At 37.0% G+C, this 6,559-nt stretch overlaps 1 non-coding gene across 1 annotated transcript; it reads right to left on the bottom strand.

Moving 5' to 3' along the window:
- Nucleotides 1–5,991: 5,991 nt before the first annotated feature.
- Trnay-gua lies at nucleotides 5,992–6,080 on the bottom strand. The gene is given in 2 exon segments: nucleotides 5,992–6,027; nucleotides 6,044–6,080. It is a non-coding gene; the product is annotated as a tRNA-Tyr (tRNA).
- Between the last annotated feature and the right edge of the window lie 479 nt (nucleotides 6,081–6,559).

Here is a 6,559-nt window from a genome sequence, read left to right on the forward strand (position 1 = left end):
AGTACCTTCCTTTACTTCTGTTTTCTTTCGCCCACAATGTTTATGCTGGATTCATTCATAACTTTTTTTTACTGACGCTTTAACATTTTTTTCACATTTATTTTCCTTTCGGGGTGGAGGGAGCCGGCGATTCTGAATATATTCTCCCATTCCTCCCCAACCGGAAGTCGGCACGCATAAAATCTCGTCCTTCTTTCATTTTTTGGGTCCTCTGCTGTATTTTTACCCCGTCTGCTGTGCTCCTGGTTGGGATCGTTGAAGAGAGTGATTTCATAATGTTCGCTCTTTAGAGCTCACCCTTAAATGTTGAGTGCTTGTAATGTATTTTTCGTCGTGCACTTCTAGACCATACCATAAGTACTTTGTTTATCTTTGTGTGCCTTCACTTTTAATATCGATATTTGTTCAAATTCATTTTTCGTGATTTCTTTTCATGTATCTGATTGAGATTTTTTCGCCATGAGGATAATGATGAATCCGTAGAGTAGCCTGAATCACGCAATCTGCATTCAAATTGTTGGCACTTCTAGCTACATAATTGGAAATATTGAATTTAAATGGTACAAAACGAATTATTTTGCAATTTAGTTGTAAGATTATGCACTGATTGTTAAGATTCTGTCTTAAGCAATTATTTTAAGTGATATTCTGTGCCTATTTTTTCAGAATAGAATTCGTTTTCAACCAATCATATTCTTGCAATTTTGTCAACTTCAGGCTCTCTTTTTTTAGGGCGTATTTTAGTATCATGCGGCCGGATTTGTGTTAAAATGCATGGATGCACTATTTCTTACAATAAGTGGTATTGTGTTGCGTTAAATTTCTATCGCCTGGAAATTTGAGTGGTTATTGAGGCTTTCATCTTGTGGAGGATTGTATTCATGCACCCTAGAGTTTTCACCTTTTTCCCTCTATATTTGTATGTAGATAGTAATTCAGTAATTGCCTTCAGTAATTTAGACTGAGAAATCAACGTATATATCGTTTCTCTCTCTTTTTTTACAATTTCCGTTGCCCTCAACATTAGAAATACTTTTCGCGTAAACGTTTTTAAGGACGATATGCTTCTAATGATAACTTTATTCGATCAGTCTCGTGTTAACATGCATTGATGCATTTTTATCAAATGGAAACTGCTAAGTAATTTCTCGCAGTCAGTACTTAGCAGTAAGCAATTGATATTTCTTAGGGTACACATTTTAATAGCTGTTCTTCTTTTACTTCAACTGTAACGTTGCTCCATTCATCAGTTCAGTCTAACTTATCTTGCATTAAAGTTCAGGAATAATAGAGGCAGAGGAAAATTTAAATTTCAAGTTGTAGAAACTACTAAGCAAGCTAGGTAGTTTTATCTGCATAACAGGTACCATCCATTTTGCAATTTCTATATTTTCAATCGCATGAATTTGTTGTGGGTCGCCTTTAAAATCCGGAACTGATGTTGCGTACGGAGACTTGTTATGGGATTGCCATTGTCCTCTCAACTAGAGTATCATAGAGCTTTCTCTAGAACATCATAGAGATAGTGATTGCATAGGAACTGTAAAAATGCAAATATCAGAAGCTACTGAGCAAGCTAGGAATTTTTTTGTACATTTTGTGTACCATCCGCGATGCAATTTGTGTATATTTTAAATCGCATAAATTTGTTGTGAGTCACCTTTAAAATCCTGGGCTGATGTTGCGTGTGCAGACTTGTTAAAAGATTGGAATTTCCCTCCCATCTAGAATATCATAGAGCTTTCTGGAGAACATGATAGAGACAGATTGCAAAGGCACAGTTTAAAATTCAAACTGTAAACAATGCTGAGGAAGCTATTTAGTATTTTTTCTGCATATCGGGTACCATCCGCGAATCATTTTTTATATTTTCAATCGCATGAATTTGTTGCAGGTCACCTTTAAAATCCGGGACTGATATTGCGTGCAGAGACTCGTTATAAGATTGGCATTTTCCTCCCAGCTGGAATATCACTCATCGGAGTGATAGCTAATTGGCGCGAGTGCTCCGCGGATCGTGAGGGAATTAAAAAAATACTCGTCCGTCATTTGTTTCCGTGCGAGAGAAAACGTCGATCGATTTTCGATCCAGTTTTGACGGGCGAGTGTCGTAAATCACGGTGCTCGTTTATATCCCCTCTGGAGCAACATCTCTCTGCTAATTAAACCGTGCGCGGGATAATCTCGAGAAAGGCGGAGGATTTCCCCAGCGAACGCAGCGTGTTAAGCCTCTCTCGCCGTAATAGTTTTCAGCAATTACAAATAACTCTTTCCGTGTGAATAAAACTAATCTTTATCTCGATTAAAACGAGATAAAGATTAGTTTTACGAGATAATAATCGATATATTCCCATAGCTCAACTCGTCTTCTCAATCCATCATGTTTGAAATTTTTTGCGATTATATCGTAAAAAGAGTTATATTATTACGAGTAAAGGATGTGTTTGGTATGTATATTAATAATCGATGAACAAGCACACCTATAATTATTTCTATGGCTATTCATGTTGTTATTTCTATAGCCAGAAGGAGATTTTTAAATAAATTGAGTTTATTTTCACGTTAGACACTGACTTTAATTGTTCTGAATGTGTGACGAAGGTGACTCTGTTGCGTGATTGACTATTAATTAGAATTATTCCTAATGCTCTTAAGCGTTGATTATTCTGAGGCATACCATGCACGATTGTTTTTCATCTGTTATATTAGTTGTCTATTCTTCATTTATCTTATTTCTCGTTTAATTTTATGAGTACCGACTTACGGTACTGACAATGAAATCAAGACTGTTGTGGATAAGTTTTTGCGATTCAGTTTGTTTTATATTGTTTGATAAATTTTAACCCTTTTCACCGGAATTCGACTTCCAAAGGTAAATTGAACAACATTAATTAGTCTATCTTGAAAATTATATTTTGTGGAGACTTTACGTTGCACAGTTTGTTGTTTTGAAAAATAATCTCACCCTGTATTGTTGTCTTAGAAGTGAACATGGATATGGAATTCCCTAATACTAAGTAGTTTAATTTTTAGTATTCGTAAGCTCAGCTTTGTACATGGTCTGAGATGAATTCGGTTTTGGAATAACCAAAGTCCCTACCTACTGCTTTTGAAGAGCCGTAGGTCGTAAATTGGCCGACTAAGATAGAGTAAAATAGAGTCTAAGGAAAAAATGGTATACTAATGTTCGCTGTGATCCACATTCATTTCTGAAAAGACGAGCTTCTCAAATTCTTTGGAGAATAAATGAAAGAACTTTTTCAAACTCCTTAAGTAAAAAGTGCGAATCGGTTCATAACTATAATTGGATTCCGAATTCCTTTGAAGTCTAAATCTTTCATAAAATTAAAAATCTCTTTGTTAAAAGATACCGTTGGCCTTCACCGTACAGATCAGAACCTTTTTTTGTATCAATTTCTTCCAGAGCCGTAGTTCGTGCTGGAGGATGTAATTAAGTAGGCTTACACCTCCATTGTCCTTAATTTCAACTGTTCGTCGACATTTTAGGCGGTTCATATGAAAAAATATTTCATAATCCCAATCTTCGTGTTCTTCTCATTACTCGCACTGAATGCCCCTCTGCAGTTGATACTTAATGGCAGAGATTTGGTTCCTTCAATACCGATGAGGACATCTCCTGAAGAAGAGAACGGCTTCACATGAAGAGGTATTTTTCAGACCAGCTGTCTCCTCCAATGGTTAATACAGTCCTGATGAGTTATTATTTCATTGATTGTTGGAACTGCTAGGATTTAATCGTTGGCAGATTTTGCCTCATATCACTCCTTGTTCTTTAATTTTTTGCCGAGTGAATCGGTCCATGACTTCAGGATTGTGGAGAAATAGTATTCGACTCGAAACTCCAGTATTCATGAGCCGATCCGACAGTTGAAATCTCGAGAAAAATTCATTCTCCTTCGCCATATCTCTCATCATAACATTTTTGGCTTTTATTTAGTTTTACCGGATACATTTAAAGAAACTCTGGGAAAATTTTGTTAGTACTATGAATGATATGAGAAATTAACAGAACAATATATCCTGTAATGGCGTAAAATTCTGTTGCAAGGGGTGTATATATTTCTACTTTATTATAATAACGAATCCATTAACGCTTGAATTCTTCAAGCAGTTAGATGATAGGTAAATAGACATATTTGTGTCACGTTTTTTTCGGGTTTGGTGTCCACAATTTGAAATGCGGGGCATTACAATTCGTCAGTGATTTAGCCTTTAGTCCAAGGATTTGTCCTCCTTCATTTCCTTTTAATCGCCTATATAATGCAGCCTGGAATAGAGTATTTTTAATTTTTAGATAATCATGTCTTATTTTTTGCAAATGAAATTGATAAAGATCGGTATATTTACATTCAGTGTGAAAAATACATTTAATAACGCAAATAACAAAGGAAAAGCCAAAATTATGACGTGAACAGTTATTATTTTTATTCATTGTTATTAATTATCAGTGGAAACACGTGCGGGGAAGGGTTATTGAGAAGACAGCAGGTGTTTGGAGTTCTTTTTCTTCTGTTTCATCCCATCTCTCCCATAATAGTGTCCTCACCCTCATTCCCCCGTGGCGTATTCAATGCGGGGCGGAAGATCGGCGTTAGGATGTTCCAGAAATGACTCCCACTTTGGCCATCATCCAGGACGCACTTTTTCTAGACGTTTCACGGAATTTCACCGGTTGAATTTGGCCTCAAGTTAGGGGGATTATAAGGTGCCCTGTAGGGTGCTCCGAAGGGTTGGTAGGCGTGATGCCTTGAGATGCGAACTATGGCAGAGACGAAGTGTTCTCTCGTGGCCCGAACAACGCTACGGTCATTTTCATATATTGATCTGAATAGTGTTTATCCATTAGAAAGAATGTTGGAGTATTGAAAGGGATTGAGAAATTAACTGGTTAATGCGGTGAAAATCCTCAGTCCTATATTTCCCCAGCAGAGCAATTATTGCATCACAAAGCATCAACAAGCAACTTCAAAGGTATTGGTTAAATCGAAACTTGAAGTTTGCACGTATTGGGAGGACTCCATATTAGCGATAAAAGACACTTTGTTGCTTCCACAATATATTTGAAAATCTGAGTGGTTTCGGCTGTTATACTATTTTATCACGTATTATATTATTTTTTATTTCGGCTGATATTTTATGCACTTGATAACGGTGTAACAGCCAAAACCGGTCGGAATTTAAAAAATATATATTGTGAAAGTAACAAAGTGTCTTTTATAGTTAATAAGGTCTTGGTCGTTTAATTGGTAGAACACAGGCGCGAATTAGGATGTTCCTGGTTCGAAACCCTCTCAAGGCATTGATGATTTGTCCTCTCATGGGCCACCCGGCGGGAGGCCGGAGGGACAGCCCACCCTCCACCTCCTCATAGAAGCAAAAAGAGGAAAATCAGGACTGGATTGAAACGAAAGCTTTCAACGAATTTTCTTTAAACCCACAAGTAATGGTATTAATATAAGACGAATAACTAAAATGAAAATATTTTTCAATCAAAAAATTTTATTAACAAATAAAGCGATGTTATAATTTTCTTAAAATGTTGGTTTCATTCACCTTCTCCGTGCTTAAACATTTCAACTTGAACGACCATGGCTTGACCCTCCTCCCTCTGGTTTTGATCCTGGGTACCCCCTTGTGTCCTCTGTGGAATTTTCACACTTAATAGTCACTTGCGGGGGACTCCGTAAAGGTATTTCGCTGTCTCTCCGTGGTTATTGTATTTAACTATGTTTTAAGAATACTTTTTATCGTAAATAATAAGCGTTCTTTTCAGAAAGATGTTAATATGCCCCTTTGCCACGTAAATAGCTTCGTTTGAATTAACCCATTGTGGACGGAGTTAAATGCTAAATAAACTTCGGCGCGCCGAAATGACGATCTATAAAACTGGAAAGGAGCCACTGGGAGGCTGCCGTGAAAAAAGTAATAAAATTACTCTTTATCAGTTAGTATTTGTGCCAAAAAAAAATTTCCTTCGGGCCGGATTTGAACCAGCGGCCTATGGATATCTGAAATATTTCCTCTACAGTCCACCGCTCTACCAACTGAGCTACCGAAGGAGATGGAAGAATGTAGTTTCACCAATGATCTGGATTGGCATCGAAGCGAATGTAACTTTCTCCTTTTGATTATAAGCCGTGCACTCCAGCGGCGCCACCGTCGCATTTAGATTTCGGGAGAACAATCTAGAGGCTATGGTGGCGCTGCCGAGTGTGCGGCTCATAATAAAAAAGAGAGTATTATTGGCTTTGATGCGAAATCACATCGTTAATGAAACCTCGTATTTCAAAACTTTCGATAACTCAGTTAGTAATGCGGTGGCCTCTATTGTGTTTCTTATGGAGATCAAAATGTCGCAGGTTCCATTTCCGCACGAAGAATAAGATTTTTTTCGTGATAATTCCTTGAATGAATGATTTACTATTGCTCTGGGGAACCCATTTGAGTGAAAATCTTGTACAAAATACATTCAGCTCAAAAATACAATAATTAAGAAATTGGCATGATTAAGTAAGAGTAATTGAACCCAAATATTCAA

Source organism: Ischnura elegans, chromosome 6 (assembly GCF_921293095.1).
Source record: "Ischnura elegans chromosome 6, ioIscEleg1.1, whole genome shotgun sequence".
NCBI lineage: Eukaryota > Metazoa > Arthropoda > Insecta > Odonata > Coenagrionidae > Ischnura > Ischnura elegans.